Below are 17,428 nucleotides of genomic sequence, written 5' to 3' on the forward strand. Positions count from 1 at the left end.
CCAGCCCCAGTCCTACCTTCCTGATGCCCTGGCAAACTCCTTATGGTTGCCTGCCAACTCAGGATCCGCTGTCATCCTCCCTTTCACTGCACAGCCAGGTGTGCAGCCCGACACTACAAATTTTTCTCAATTTGATTATTTTTGTTTATTTGTCCCACAAGATTTGCTGCAGAATATGGTGGATCAAACTAACCTGTATGCATCCCAATTTATTGCTGCCAACCCCAATTCTTCCTATGCCCGCATGTTCCAGTGGCGACGCCTAACACTGGACAAATTTAAATTATTTTTGGGCCTTACGTTTAATATGGGGCTTACAAAAAAGAAGGAAGTTCATGCATATTGGTCCACCAACCCCATCCACCACATGCCCATATATTCCGCTGTTATGTGCAGGACAAGATACAACATGATTATGCGTTTTCTCCACTTCATTGACAATTCACAGTGCCCTCCCCGAGATCATCCCAACCATGATAAATTGTACAAGATACGCCCCTAATCAATTCCTTTTCCCAACGATTTAGAGATGTTTTTATCCCAGACCAAAAAATTTGTGTGGACGAGTCCCTCATACATTTCACTGGCTGACTGCACTTCAAGCAGTATATACCAAGCAAGAGAGCCAGGTATGGGGTGAAATTAAATAAATTATGCGATCGAGCCACTGGATATGTCTTCACATTCCGGATCTACGAAGGCAAAGACTCCCAGCTCCAGCCCCATGATTGCCCCACATATATTGGACCCAGTGGTAAAATTGTCTGAGAGCTGGCATACCCCTGTTCACCAAAGGATACCATTTATATGTCGACAAAAATTATACCAGCCTGCCCCTTTTTCGTCACCTTTATAGTAAAAAAACCCCGACCTGCGGTCCTTTAAAAAAAAAAAAATGGAAGGGATTCCCACAAAGTTTGTTGACAAAAAAATTGGAGAATCGGAGAATCGGCATTCATGAGGAACGAGGAGGTGTTGGCCATGAAGTAGAGGGACAAGAAAGATGTCCACATCCTCTCTACCATCCACAATGACACCGTGGTGGAGATCCAAAGAAGAGGCGGCCCCATTGTAAAGCCCGAATGTGTCCACGATTATAATATGTACAAATGGGGGGTGGATTTAAATGATCAGATGCTACAGCCCTATTTATCAACCAGAAAGTCCCATTATTGGTACAAGAAAGTTGCTTTTCACCTGTTTCACATGGCCCTTTTTAATTTGTTTGTCTGCTACCAAAAAGCAACTCAAAACCAACAAATCACCTACCTGAAGTATATTGAAGATATCGTCACTGATCTCATTTACCAACAAGGTCCCGCCCCAGTAAGCATTCACTCTGATATCGTGAGTCAACTTCATGAGCAACACTTTCCCTATCACATTCCCCCCCACAGAATCTGGAAGAAGACGCCAAAAGAAATGCCGTGTATGCAGCAGAGGAGGAGTAAGAAGAGATACCAGCTATTATTGTCCCCAATGTCCCTCCCAACCTGGCCTGTGCATCGGAGATTGCTTCAAAAATTATCATACATCCATCCAATATTAGTTCCCCTTATTATTAACAGACTGCCATTTCCCCATTTGCTTGCTACCATGTTAATTAACTGACCCTGACCTGTTTACCGACGATGTCTTTGCTTGCCGATTTAAACCACGTTTCTGACTTCCACCTGCACCAACCTCAGCCTGTTTACCGACGATGCCCCTGCCTGCTGATTTAAACCATATTTCTGACTTCCACGTGCACCGACCTTAGCCTGTTAATCGACCATGTTTTTGCCTGCCACTTGGACTGATCTTTTGGCCATCTACTTCAGTACACAGGGGTCTCACATATGTGAGGGACTTCAGAATAGCGTTCTGAGTAGAGAAAACCAGTTTTTTATTTTCTTTGCTCCCAGAACAGGGTCTGGTTGCCCGGAGGCTTCAAAGCGATTTGGGTGGGAGAAGCCTCTACCCTTGTCCCCCTGGCCCTAAGTTTGATGGTCCTTCCTGCTGCCTGGACCAATTCTTTGGCTGTGCTGACCATATTGCTGCCTGTAATGACCTACAGTATGACATTATGGACCATGTTTCTTCCTGCTGCTTGGATCAATACTTTGGCTGTGTTGACCATATATCTGCCTGCTGCCTCTACTGACTTTAAACAGTATTTCTGCCAGGACACCTCTGCCTGCTACCTGGACCTGTACTTTGGCTGTGCTTTGGCTGTGCTTTGGCTGTGTTCTGGCTGTGCTCTGGCTGTGCTGACAGTATCTCTGCCTGTACGAACTATGGACAGTATTCCTGCCTGCTGCCTGGATGATTGCTTTTGCTGTCGCTGACCTCATTCCTGCCTGCTGCCTGGCTGCCTGGACCGATGCTCTCCTCTGTGGACCACTGCACTTCTAAAACCACAGGTAATCTTTTGTTATTTGGTATGTACCTGCTATGTGTTAGAAATATGAAAGGCCTTCAAAAATGTGATCGGTAGTCAGAAAATGATATGTGTAATTAATGCTGCTAGAATGCCTGGAAGTGCTACTTGGATGTTGGGCCTCTGTATGTGGCCAGGCTGTGTAAAAGTCTCAAACATGTGGTATCGCCATACTCAGAAGGAGTAGCAGAATGTATTTTGGGGTGTCATTTTTGCTATGTACATGCTATGTGTTAGAAATATCTTATAAAGGGACAACTTTGTGTAAAAAAAGTGCATTTTAATTTTTTTTCCACATTTTACAAAAACTTCTGGAAAAAATGAACCGTTCAAAAGACTCATTATGCCCCATAGATTATATGTTGGGGTGTTTGCTTTCCAAAATGGGGTCATTTTGTGGACAATTCCATTGTCCTGGTGCTCCAGGGCCTTCAAAAGTGTGATAGATGGTTGAGAAAGGATATGTGCAATTTATGCTTGTGGAACGCCTGAAAGTGCTACTTCAATGTTGGGCCTTTGTATGTGGCCAGGCTGTGTAAAAGTCTCACACATGTGGTATTGCCATACTCAGGAAGAGTAGCGGAATTCATTTTGGGGTGTAATTTTTGCTATGTACATGCTATGTGTTAGAAATATCTTGAAAATAGACAACTTTGTGTAAAAAAAGTATTTTCATTTTTTTTCCACATTTTCTAAAAACTTCTGGAAAAAAATGAAAAGTTCAAAAGACACATTATGCCTCATAGATTATACGTCGGGGTGTTTGCTTTCCAAAATGGGGTCATTTTGTGGACAATTCCATTGTCCTGGTGCTCCAGGGCCTTCAAAAGTGTAATAGGTGGTTGAGAAAGGATATGTGCAATTTATGCTTGTAGAACGCCTGAAAGTGCTACTTAAATGTTGGGCCTTTGTATATGGCCAGGCTGTGTAAAAGTCTCACACATATGGTATTGCCATACTCGGGAGGAGTAGCAGAATGTATTTGGGGGTGTAGTTGCAATTATGCATATGCTGTGTGAGAGAAATAACCTGTTAATATGACCAGTTTGTGTAAAAAAAAAATCTTAATTTTCCCAAGAATTGTGTGAAAAAATTACAACTTCAAAAAACTCACCATGCCTCTTAGTAAATACCTTGGACTGTCTACTTTCCAAAAAGGGGTAATTTGGGGGGTATTTGTACTTTCCTGGCTTCTTAGTGTCTCAAGAAATGAGATAGGCCTTCAGTACTTCAGGTGTGATCAGATGTGATCAATTTCCAGTGATTGGCACCATAGTTTGTAGACTCTATAACTTTCACAAAGACCAAATAATATACATTAACTTGGATTATTTTTACCAAAGATATGTAGCATTATAAATTTTGCCACAAATTTAAGAAGAAAAATGACTTATTTGCAAAATTTTACAATAGAAACTAAAAAAAAGTGTGTTTTTTTCAAAATTTTCGCTGTTTTTTCGCTTATATCGCAAAAAATAAAAAACCCAGCGGTGATTAAATACCACCAAAAGAAAGCTCTATTTGTGAGAAGAAAATTATAAAAATTTTGTTTGGATACAGTGTAGCATGACTGAGTAATTGTCATTCAAAGTGTGAGAGCGCTGAAAGCTGAAAATTGGTCTGGGCGGGAAGGTGCATAAGTGCCTGGTATTGAAGTGGTTAAGCTATTTTGCAAAGAAGAATGGGCAAAAATATCACTCTCTAGATGTGCAAAGCTGGTAGAGACATACCCAAAAAGATTTGCTGCTGTAATTGCAGTGAAAGGTGGTTCTACAAAGCATTGACTCAGGGGGGGCTGAATATAAATGCATGCCACACTTTTCACTATTTTCAATTTTCACTTTTCAATATTTATTTGTAAAAAAACTTTGAAAACCATTTATCATTTTCCTTCCACTTCACAATTATGTGCCACTTTTTGTTGGTCTATCACATAAAATCCCAATAAAATACATTTACGTTTTTGGTTATAACATGACAAAATGTGAAACATTTCAAGAGGTATGAATACTTTTTCAAGGCCCTGTAGATAAACTTAGAATGGAGAAGCCATTTTGGTGCGTTTTTTTGAGCCATGTGTCCTTTTTCCACAGGTGCAAAACGCACCGGAAATAAGGCAAAAATGCGTCAAAAACGTATATGTGTTTTACCACATTTTTGTAATGCACCAGTTTGAAAGCTGATCTATACTGTACATATTTGTCCAAAGATGTGGTTTTTAGCCTTGGAATAGCAGACGCATTCAAATGCTTAAAATATATTTTCAAAGTATTGCATAAAGATTATACATTTTGTGCACAATTATGATACTAATATAGGGGAATGTTTTACTACTATATACTACTATTCTAATATACTGTATGTTCACATATGTACTTCTTTGCATTTTTGCTTTTTCTTTAAATTGAAAATGATCTAGTAATTGGGCTACATATACAACATGCTTGGTATAAGTTTTATTTCAAACAGTACATAGGAAAATGTTGCATTATTTTGCAAAGGAAATTGCAAGAACTGTTGAACCAAAGAGGTGCCACTTTCAGACACCATGTCACATGCTGTATTTTACATGCCATTCATATTACAAACTGTAAATAGATAATCTTGCCTGGAGTGTTATGCATCCCTGTTGTATGATTGACACTAAAAATGGTCCTAGACAGAGTGACCAGAATAAAGCATTATTACTGCATGATTATTCAAGTCTCAACTTCAAAGACATGTGCTTCCTGAGCTTGATATTACTATGTGAAACATGAGAAATAATTGGATAATAATTAGTAGCACAACTGCAATTTCCATACTCTGCAGAGATAAGAAATTTGTGTTCTCACAGCAGTGGTTGAAAAAATAATAAAATCTATAATCCTTAATATCACACAGGCAGTAATTAGATGTCCAGGTTTCTTCTACAATGCTGTGCTTTCGGGGCGTCTTTCCATCTTACAATATACGTGATGTGCACAACAATTCCATCTCCTTCCTTGTATCCATATAAAATGATACATCTTGAATACTTCAGAAGCAAATTTGTGTTGCCTTCAACAGTCTGTGGGTACTTATGGGCTTATTAAAAAAAATTGGTTGGCTATGCAGTAGTCTTCTGTCCTGAGAAGACTTAGTTATACCTGATAAATGCCTGTGTTGAAGAAAGCTAAACAATGAGTGTAGCATATGTGTTCAGCATCAGTCTAACATATTGAAAAATATTTTTCAGGGCAGGAGAAAAACCTCAGGCAGTTTATTTTAGGAGAAGGATTGACTGAGCTCTTATACTGTATCTGATCTAAGGTAATAAATCTGTCCATCTATGACCCACAAATATTAACTTGTAGGAGTTTAGTACGTTCATACTAATAAAAATCCTACCAAAAATCCTGCCAATGATTTTTGGTTTTTAATTTTTTTAATTTTTAAAAGGCTATTTGTGTACATACACTATGGTTTGTGATCGTTCCAACAGGAAAGAACAGACACTCAAATAATAATTTTTGCACCTAAAATACATATTTATTTGACAGAACATGAAGGAGGATTCAAGGCAGACTTTTCTCTTTTTAATAACCGGGAAACAATAGGGATTACCCCCAAAAATCCACCATGATTCAAGGACATCCCTACAATCAGTGCATCCCTACTAAGAATATTTTGAAATTATAATCACATTGTGGCACAGTTTTGTTGGAATACTTTTAATTGTGAAACAATGCCTGTATGTGTGCAAGTGTATACTTGCATGCTAATTCACATCAAACCAATAACATGTTGGAACTGACAACATCAGATCCACAAATTTACCTTCAATGTGAAATCTGATCACTATATGCCCCTGAATTAGAGTTATATGTAAAGTTTATATAAAATTAAATTGAGTACACAATCTAATCATGTATAAGCTTAACTGACAGGGTAAGTGTTGCCAACCCACCAGATTTAAAGTTACTGACACAAAACCTGATTCTCCTGCTGGACTACCGGACTCTTAGGACTCCCAATTGGGTCTCAGGACCCACTTCCTGTTTGCCCCGGGAGGAGAAGCAATGGCCCCGGAGCGAGGATTAGCTGGAGCGAGGAGTAGCAGCCCTACCCCAGATCCTTGTCATCTGCCTCCTAAGGTAAGGAGGCCTCTGATCGCCGCCTTCCATCTGTCTCCTGTGGGGGGGGTGATCGCCCCCTTCCCGTCCATCTCCCATGCGCACGGGGTAGGAGCGCAGCCTTTCCATCCGTCTCCCACTGGGGGGGGGTGATGTTGGTTTGCCGCCCCCCCAAAATATTGAGCACCAGCTGCCACTGGTATATCAGAACTTACGAGTCTTTACATGTGGTGGCTCCATTTGTTTTCCTTTTCAGGCTAAGATCATTTTATGTAAGCAGGGAAAATAACCTATCTTACCAGAAATGCAGTGTCCTTGTCCCTTCTTGTGGGATGAACTGGAAGCAAAAACAATATTATCTTTATTCTGTAAACTAATAATGCCATCAACTCTCTTGTAAAGGAGATGAGCAAAGGCAGACGTATTTCAAGTCAAGCCTGTGTGAAAACACTGGCTCCTTCCACAGATACACTGGAGGTGCAAACATAGCCACCCAGGAACAGGAAGTGTGTTACTTGCAGGATTGCCAGGTAAAAATAAAGGAAAAAAAGTCTAAAAAAAAAAAACTAATCAAGGCATCTCATCTAAAGACTGGAAAGCAACAATATATTACATATTTGGCTTTGATTTAAATACGCTTTAAACTTGATGGTCTGGAAAGCCTGCTAGCCACATGTTAATACTAGATATGCAAATACTTAAATTGCAATCTAACAAACCAGCAGAGTATTACTCTGGGAATCATTAGAGACATACTTTGGGCTCATATAAATGGTATTTTTTTTAAATCTACTTTTCTTTACTTTACTATAGAAAATAAAACATTTTTGGCTGGAATTGGGCTTGAAAAGATGCATAGGATTCAGATAGCAAAGGTGGCCATACACTGATTGAATTTCAGCAGGGACAGGGTTAATTTTACTCAGTGTGTAGCTGACTAAAATTGACTTTTCTCAAAGGGATATGATATAATTTTTTTCTCAATTGGGGGCTGCTGCCAATCAGGGTATTCTGACAGCTGTGGTTGCTGTAATTAGAATACAATATCCTGGTGGGCAAGAGGGATTCCTCCATTCACTTTGTTTGTGTGGATGATCACCACGTGTCTTTTTTTTAACCTAACTATTTCATATGTAACAGAGCCAATAATCGTGCCTCAATGTTTTAATTCCCTAGCCTAACCTATTTATAAATTATAGGTGCTCTCCAACATATTTCATCTACTAATATGCATTTTTTACAGTAAATATGTTTTAATTTTATCAGTAACTGTTTACTAATACTGTATAGACAAATAGTTATAAAACCCATTGCATGCTTTAGCAGGTTATATTTGGGTAGATGATGTTACTTTGTACTATTTGCTCAACTACTGTTTTGTAACATACCAAGCATATCGTCAAAGTTGTTTTTAGTAGAAATTCACCATGTGTAAAATATTGCTGATCCTGTTTTTGTGTCTGGACAGCAAAATTTTTATACTAGGCTTACTGGGTCTTGCCTGTCTTTGTTGTCATAACTTTAACATTTACTACTGTATCAGTATGCTGTCCTTTCTTTTTGTTTTGTTTAGATTGCTGAGTTACGGTTTGTCAGTTTCAAGCTCTGAAGCTAAGCCATCAGTGTTACATGGATGTAAGTACATTGAATTCTAAAGCACAATGTTCTAATGGCATTTTTAGATATATTCTTTTAAATCCAGTAGCCTTCCCTTTGTTCTTCCAATTTAAAAGTCACTAACTTAAAATGTGCCCTTTAATGCATTATAGAAATTTAATGTAGACAGTTGTTGATTTTCCAAAAATAAATACATTATATCTTGTAAAAAGATGCAATATTTTTAGCAATTTATATAGATAATAAATGTGTTATCGCACTAAATATCCCTTTAGGTAAACTAAAATGATTTTCTGTCAGTTTTATTTATTTATTTTGTCCTATCCAGGGTAAAAATATAGATAATGGGCCCTATAGCAACATTTTGATAAGGACTTCTTTTCCAGCAACCTACCTATTGTCATTGTTAACATTAAGTATGCCTCAGTTAAATTTTCCAGCTAACTACTCTGTCTTCAGTAGCTAACCAGTCTTTTTCAATGCCTCAGATACTTAAGGCTTTAGTGTATATCCCAAGCCCCTCACCCCTTCCACATTCACAAGAAGCAGGTGCTGGTAGGGTTGGTGTGGTGAAATTTCACTTTGAAGAGAAAATTCCCTTGCAAAGTATAGCTACCCTAGCAAAGTGAACATCTATTTGCTTTTAGTAAATCACACTCAATCACTCTATAACCCTAATCTTCAAACTATGGGATTTTGTTGCAGAACTACAAACAGCTGTCAGTTTTTAACTGAGTACACTGAGTACAGCCTGAGGAAGAATGTATTAGACATACAGGGTTTATTGGTTGATATGCTTTGGGTTTGGGTCAACCGTGAGTTTGACCTGAACTCAAGTCATTTTAAAAAGAACTACTGAGAAACTACAAGTCCCATGAGGCATTGCAAAGCTAACAGTTACAAGCATGACTCCCACAGGCAGAGGCATGATGGGACTTGTAGTTTCACAAAACAGCTGGAGGGCCACCAGCTTGAGACCCCTGTCCTAGATTGACAACTAGCCACAAAGTGGGCTGGCTGTTGAGTACTGTTTGTGCACCCAAAATAAAAAGTTGTAATTAACATTCCACACTCTGCTTGAGTGCTTTCGTCATATACCGCTTCCTTCCAGTCTGAATATAGATATCAGATCTTCCAACCGCTTGCCACCACAAACTAGGCAGTACTCATTTTGGCTGCTGAACATGAACTGTTTATTTAAACACATGCACACAGAAATATTCAAACTTCTCATCAGTAGACTGTCCAATCAGCAGGGAGAGCTGTTGGAGGAATCCCCCCCTCCCTCCACAGAGCAAATACACATGCACATCCCACAATACTTTAAGGCAGACAGACACAATAGAACAGTGACATACAGCCACACTTAACAAACACATATCAACCCCCACCCCACCTCAAACCATCTAGCAATGGTCTCTGATGAACGGTGGACTTTATCTTCATATATTCTTGGGGTCAGACTAGGGTCCCGCTCTTCAGAACAGGCAGGTGTGATATTTAGGGGGGCACGATCAATACAGGGGAAAATTTCACCCAATGTGATTGATCCCCCCAAAACAGTCTCCTTTTTTCAACAGTGCAGGGGTTATTACCCTTGTAGAAAATGTAACGTGTGCCTCTATAACATCGGAGGGAGACGTAAAACAGACACGTTCATTTCGACAGTCACTGCACGTATTTATTCTATGAGACACTTTACCACTTGCGCCACCAAATTGTTTACCTGCTGACATACCCTTGCAAAAAGTAGTATGTGGGTCGCACAATTAGAACATTTTCCATACTTGTGAATGAACATGTGGCTGGCATTAAAAATGAGAAGAGTAATCATAGTGTACCACGTCACTACTTACAGTTTCACAATAAGGACCCCACCGGCACACTTTTCCAGATTATTGACAAATTTGTCCCTCATTGGACGGGAGAGTCCCGCCTCCGCGGGGTCTCTCGCCTCGAGACATATTGGATATATGAGCTCAAATCCTACTCACCGTTCGGGATGAACGTAGAGTGGGATGTCAACTCGTTTATCAATCAGTCTTATGCCCCGTACACACAGTCGGATTTTCAGACGAAAAATGTGTGATAGGACCTTGTTGTCGGAATATTCCGACCGTGTGTAGGCTCCATCACACATTTTCCATCGGATTTTCCGACACACAATGTTTGAGAGCAGGCTATAAAATTTTCCGACAACAAAATCCGTTGTCGGAATTTCAGATCGTGTGTACACAAATCCGACGCACAAAGTGCCACGCATGCTCAGAATAAATAAAGAGATGAAAGCTATTGGCTACTGCCCCATTTAGAGTCCCGACATACATGTTTTATGTCACCGCGTTCAGAACGATCGGATTTTCCGACAACTTTATGTGACCGTGTGTATGCAAGACAAGTTTGAGTCAACATCCGTCGGAAAAAATCCTAGGATTTTGTTGTCGGAATATCCGATCAATGTCCGACCGTGTGTACAGGGCATTAGCGTTCATCATTCATTTATATTACGTTTATGTTTTTTATTTACATTTATGTATCCATTTGTATATTTTATGTATTTTATAATTCATTATTCATTTTGCATATGTTTTTTTCCCTTTATTATGTCCTGGTTATTATTTGCAGGGTGTATTCATATTTACTGATAAAGCCTCAGTTTGTTCCCATTTATTTATTAGCATTTTTCGCGACAGTGACGAACCCACAGTTATCACTGCCATGAATACATAATATTACAGTTCACCAGTTTAATAGCATTGAGGTTGACGCTGGGCGGGTTCCTCCATGCCTTTTTGTGACGTCTTTTGATGCCTGACACTTTGTAGTCATGTGATCATTGTTTTGACATGTGAGTGGGCTGTTTCCGGTGTCTGCGACTGCTTCAAGTTAGGTGGATGTTCACTTCCGGTCACATGACTGCCCACTTCCGGTCGTGGCCCAGTGACGCGGGAGCCGACTTTTTCCATGTCTTCCGTTCTAGCGGCCATATTCATTTTCGCCCTCTCTGACCTATATTGTTTGGTTATCCACCAGGTCTGACCGTTATTATATTACAGTTCTGTCCTTTCATAAGGGAGCATTTAGCTTTCAGGATCGCGCCGTGTTTTACATGGGTCCCTTAGGGCCGATCAGCCCCGATGTCTTTTTGTCATGTGTTCATGATTTGAGCCTGACACGTGGTCCATGGACCCGATTTTCTTGGGCTTTTTAATGAGGCGTTTGTCTCATGCTTTCCATGTGACCTTTCAGTCTCATTTACACACTTCTGGGTATCTCCTGGTTGGTCTTTTGAACCCATGTGATCGGTGTCCCTTCCTCATCATTGGTTCCCATAGGAAGTCTTGGAGTTTAGCGGTCAGGTGACCTTCTCAGCTCCAATCAGTGGCCCTTTTGAGGATCAGAATGTTGATTGGTCTGGCATTCATCATTTTATTCCTATGTAGTCTATATATATTGGCAGTGTGGGGGAGCTTATTCATGTCCCTGTTGAAGACCCATTGGATGAAACGTGTAGGGCTAGGCTTATCGCTTTCCCCATTGCCCTGTGCTTTTAATTTGTGATCACTTTTTATCGCTGTATGCTGGTTTTTAGAAATAAATTACCATTTTTGAACTGCACCATGTGGAAGCAATTACTTTCTCCACATACCATCCAGATGAAGGCAGTTTTGCTGTCCAGTTGATCCTACCATCGAGATCCAGCCTTAATGCTTTTTCCTGATTGGAGGTCGGTTTGGAGGTCATTCCGGTGGTCCCGGACCTCTTGGAGTTCCTTACATCTGCCGTTTGTGGCACCATGCCTGTATGACTGTATGTCGCTGACATTTGAGTCCACCTCTTCTGGTAAGAGCATTTACATCTCTCTTCTCATTTGATAATGTATCATCTTTGATGTTCTCCACACCGGACAGTATTGTTCAGTATTTTTTGCCTTGGATTTTCCATCATTTGGTGTTGGACTTTCAGGCTCCTTTCTATATTGTTTATGTTGGACATTATCATACTCTTTTCATTTTTTGATTTATTATCTTCCAGTGTTTTTTGTTTTTTTTTTTTGGTCTGTTCCATCCTAATGTATTTATTTTTTATATTTAAAAAAATATATTTTTCCAGATCGCACTTTCCACATTTCACAGGTCACTTTATATGTGCGTTTTTCTTTCAGGATTTATCACTATTATCTCTCATCATTTCACTTATATTATCATATTTGTGTATATTGGTTAGCGCTACATCTTTACCACTTTTAACTCCACAGATGCTGCTGGCAGAAAAACCCATGTCTCTGTCAGTATTGTGGGAGAAAGGCCGACTGCCTTTTCTCTCAGGGAGCCTGAAGCTGCTGTTGGTGCTGGGCAGAGCTCAGTGATGTTTGGCCCCGATGCCAGCTCTTCTGCTGGAGGCTCACCAGGTTGTCCTTCAGCAGAGATGTCTATTAAATTCCCAGTCTCTGGAACTGGTGTCTGGGGATAGAGGTTCACCATCTCCTGTCCGTAGAACCCAGAAGATGTTATCGGTGCTGGGCAGAGGTTAGCAGAGCTCTGCGCTGTTGTCAGCACTTCAGCTTTGGGGATGGCAATCTCCGGAGTTTCCAATGCTGATTCTCTAGCATGCTGCTGAACGTGTCCTAGCAGTTTCCTGTATGCCCTTTCCAGATGTTGTTCCTTCCTTAGCAAATATTCCAGGTCCAGTTTAAGCTCTGAGACCTCTGCAAGACCGAACATAGACTCTCTATAATCTTGCAGGTCCTCAAGGGTAGGTTCTCCTTCATCACCAAATACAAAACCATCTGTAAGCCTCTCCCACAGCAATCCAGGGCCCGCCAAAGTCATATCCATCCGGAGAGCATTCTGTTGTCTCCCCTAAACATCCCTGCTCTGTGAGCCATTGCAGAGCCTGATAATGATTGTCCAGCTCTATCTCCTGCTGGACCAGCCTGTCCAACTCAGACACCCATTGGTCCTGGGGCCGCTCTCCCAGGAATGGCATCCGTAACTCCCATTGGTTACTGGCTCTTCGTACTGGGGTTGCAAAGCACTTGCCCTGTTGCATACCAGTGACCTGGAGGGCTCCAATCCAGAGTCCTACCCGAATCTGCTGCCTAAACTCCAAGTATTCATCCACAGACACAGTCCTGGAATATGCTGAAAGGACGATCCGCAGCATCCCCGGGAACTCTTATGCCAGATCCATATATCCGCTGGGGTGACTGAAGTCTGCTATCCTGATCTTGGATCTCGGTGGATGTTTGGATGTCCCAGACTTCAGGAAGCATCCCACTGCTTGCCTCCAATGTAATGAAACGTCACACACTCCGCTTGAATGCTTTCGTCATATACAGCTTCCTTGCAGTCTAAATATAGATATCAGATCTTCCAACCGCTTGCAACCACAAAGTAGACAGTACTCGTTTTGGCTGCTGAACATGAACTGTTTATTTAAACACAGGCACACAGAGATATTCAAACTTCTCATCAGTAGACTGTCCAATCAGCAGGAAGAGCTGTTGGAGGAATTCCCCTTCCCCTCTTTACAGCAAATATACATGCACATCCCACAATACTTTAAGGCAGACAGACACAATAGAACAATGGCATACAGCCACACTGTCAGAGAAGCTCCTGGAATGGACTCTGTGCTGGGCGCCCTTGGGTGCGCCGGTGTGTGGTGGTGCGCACCGGTGAGCGCCTGTGCGCGTTGTTGCCTGTTCGCACATGGCACTTGGCGCCAGTCACACTATTTAGGCTGTCTGTGCACTTTGCTCGGTGCTGTACGATCTGCAGCTCCCTGTGTCCGTGTTCCCATTAACCTGTCTGAATGTTTGAGCTCCTGACTACCTGGCTTGCCCATTGGATTATTCTCTGTCTTCTGCCTGCATCTGACCCCAGCCTGTCTTTGACCTTGAACCTGCCTGCTCCTCTGTACTACGCTGCCCACCTGTTGCCAACCCTGCCTGCGACCTGGACTCTGAACCTGCCTGCTCCTCTGTACTGTGCTGTCCGCCTGTTGCCAACTCTGCCTGTGACTTGACCTGCCTGCTCTGCTCCTGCTTTGCATCTGCTGCCTGTGTTCCAGCTGACTAGTGATCACCAATCCACTTGCACTAGGATCCTGGGCCTTTACTTCCGCAGTCACCAGCCAGGCTCTCATACCACTCTGTGCTCCATGCCTCCTGTTTATACTACCAGGTGCCGCGAACCAGACATGTAAGGGAGACCTTCCCCTGCTATATCGGGCTCATTGGTCAGGTACGTGGAAGTCTGACACACACCTAACAAACACATAGAAACCACCACCCCACCTCAAACCATCTAGCAATGGTCTCTGATGAACAGTGGACTTTATCTTCATATATTCTTGAGGTCAGACTGGGGTTTCTTGGTCACCCTGTGCCCCTAATAGACACAGGTGACTTACACATAGGAGGGGCTGGGGGAGCTGGACAAGGAGCTTCCAGTGCTCTCCAAGGTAACCTGGGTTCCTCCCAAGGTGACTCCTGTCTAGACATGTGCATGTGAGTATGGGAACATGCAATACCAATGAAGACACATTCAATTTGGTACAAAGCAGTACAGACAAGATAGGAGTTTTTAACAATTAAGTTACCAATATTTTGTCTTGCAGCAAATTATACTTTGCCTTTGGTTTGTACTTGCAGCACTTATTCTCCTCAGTGACTCCCTTATAGGCATGTATTAAGGGATTTTTAAATAAAAACTGCAACTGACACTTGGGTTTACAAGTTCCAACCAAGACAACAGCAATTGTTTCAGTGCACCTTCACAAGCCTTCAGTACATTATCTTTGAAATCTTGCACTAATAAACATCGGTTAAGGATCCATCTGCTGTGCATTCTGCTGTGCTCTACTCATCTTTGCAGATATTGTAGGGTTGCAAATCAGTGGTGCTACTTGTAGTATGCACCTAATTGTTTCTTATACATTTTTGTCAGACTCACTCAATATCTTTAGGGCAGGATGGAGCTATAATGGACAAAGTCATTGGCAGAGTTTGCAGTTAAAGTGTCACTACCTTCAGTGGGTGATAATTCAACATCTGACCTTTTCAAGCTGCTGCCTTTGTCAGCTAAGCAGAATATAACATATGTCTACTCAGCAGTAGGTCACAATGATGAAACTTACAGATTGAATGAAGGAATAACTTTTACAATTTTATTTAATCAAAATATAATCTTGCACAGTAATAAACTGTACACTATTTATAAAACTGATATAATTATAATAGAGATGGAAATTAAACTTGAAACAATTTTATGACTGCCTATAACACATTACCTCTAAAATGATACTAAACTAAAAAACTAAAGCCTGCTCTAACACATTTTTATAAGGATTGGTCAATCATTTTCTTTTCTTTAAATGATCTATAAAATACCACTTAAATGTAAACTCAATGTTAAGTGTATCTGGACCCAGACACTGCAAGGGTTAAATGTTCAATTTGTCTAGGGTTAGAGGAATAGGGAGCTATTTTTTACTGCATTCCTTGCTCTGGCAGGCTTCCTCTGCACTATAGACTAGTGACCTGAAAATTCTTCTATTTGCTATGTCTACAAAATAGGGAATATATTTATGGCATTTTTATGGCATTTTGATTATTTTTTTTTTACTAGTAAGGGCGGTGATCTGTAATTTTTATCGTGACTGCGACATTGCGATGGATAGATCGGACACTGTTGACACTTTTTTGGGACCAGTGACATTTATACAGCGATCAGAGCTATAAATAGCCACCGATTACTGTGTAAATGTCACTGGCAGGGAAGGGGTTAACACTAGGGGGCGATCAAGGGGTAACTGTGTTCCCTATGAGTGTTTCTAAATGTGGGGGGGATGGGCTTACTGGGACATGACAGCGATCACTGTTCCCGACCACTGGGAACAGTAGATCCCTGTCATTTCTCCTTTCAAAACGAGGAAATGTCTTGTTTACATTTCCCCATTCTACCTGTGTATGAGGAAATTACGGGCCGCCAGAGGACGTCGAGTCCTCCCGACCCAAGGACACGCTCCCGCAGCTGAGCCTGCGCGAGCCGCCGTACAGCTATGGCGATTTGCGCAAGAGAGCCATTGTGCCATTGTCAAACTACGGCGGGCGGTCTTATATAGATATAAAAAATAAATATGTATAAATACCTTTTTTTCCCTTTTTTTATAAGTGATTACATTCCCTCTGTTCTGTTCTGTTCTCAGCAGCACACTGAACTTCCCAGTGAAAGACTGTGCAGGGGGAGTGTGTCCGGACAAGTCTGATCACTGGAGGAGAGCACACTGGGGTTGATTTACTAAAACTGGGCAGTGCAAAGTCTGGCACAGCTGTGCATTTTAGCCAATCAGTTTCTAAAGGCCCGTACACACTATACGGAAATTGGATGGAAAAATTCGTACAACGAGCTGTCTGCCGATTTTCAAATCGTTAGTACTGTGCTTTCAACAGCTGATTTCGCTTTTTCGTCAGACAAAAGCTGGTTGTGCAGACTATAAAATTTTTGTCGGATGTGATATGTGGTCTTCGTATGAAAAAGCGTAAGAGCAAGATTATGCATGCTCAGAAACTAAAGAATACATACAAAACTATTCAACACATTACGTCACTTCTGATCTTGTATTCTGGCATACGAAAATTTTCGTATTGTGAGCAACCTCTTCACTTTTGACATGAGACTAGCATGCCACAAAAAAGGACGTTCGGTCATCCGAAAATCTAAGCGTGTGTACGAGGCTTAACTTTACAGTAGCTTGTTTAATTAACTACTTGCTGACGCCTCATTGAGTATGGTGGCACAGCGCCTCTCCTTCGCCAGATCATGTATCTAATATATGTATGGGGTGAGTGCGCTGCGTGCTGTGATTAGTCAATCATTGGTGTCATTAGTATAGTGACAGTGTATATTTTTAGCAGTGTTAATAGTGTCAGATTGCCTGCCATACTATCGCAGTCCTGCTATAAGTCGCTGATTAGAGTTGGGTGAACAGTTCGAGCCAAGAATAGGTTCGGCCCGAACATCGCCCATTTGGCAAACGCCCGAATTTGCATGGTGCTCCACAAGATGTTCACTCTCCGAGCACCCCACAATGCACTACATGCTGCATAGTGCATAGCTGGTTGTTAAAGAGCAGGCAGGGAAGCCGGCTGCAGCATCCTTAACAACAGATGAAAAAAAATGTCCTTTTCTGTTGACACCTGAATGAAAAAAAACATTGCCAGCAATAGAAAAAAGTGAAAAAAAAAGAGAGTGGGGTCCCCCCCAATCCATACCAGACCCAAAGGGCCTGG

The sequence above is a fragment of the Aquarana catesbeiana genome, linkage group LG04 (genome assembly GCF_042186555.1).
Source record: "Aquarana catesbeiana isolate 2022-GZ linkage group LG04, ASM4218655v1, whole genome shotgun sequence".
Taxonomy (NCBI): domain Eukaryota; kingdom Metazoa; phylum Chordata; class Amphibia; order Anura; family Ranidae; genus Aquarana; species Aquarana catesbeiana.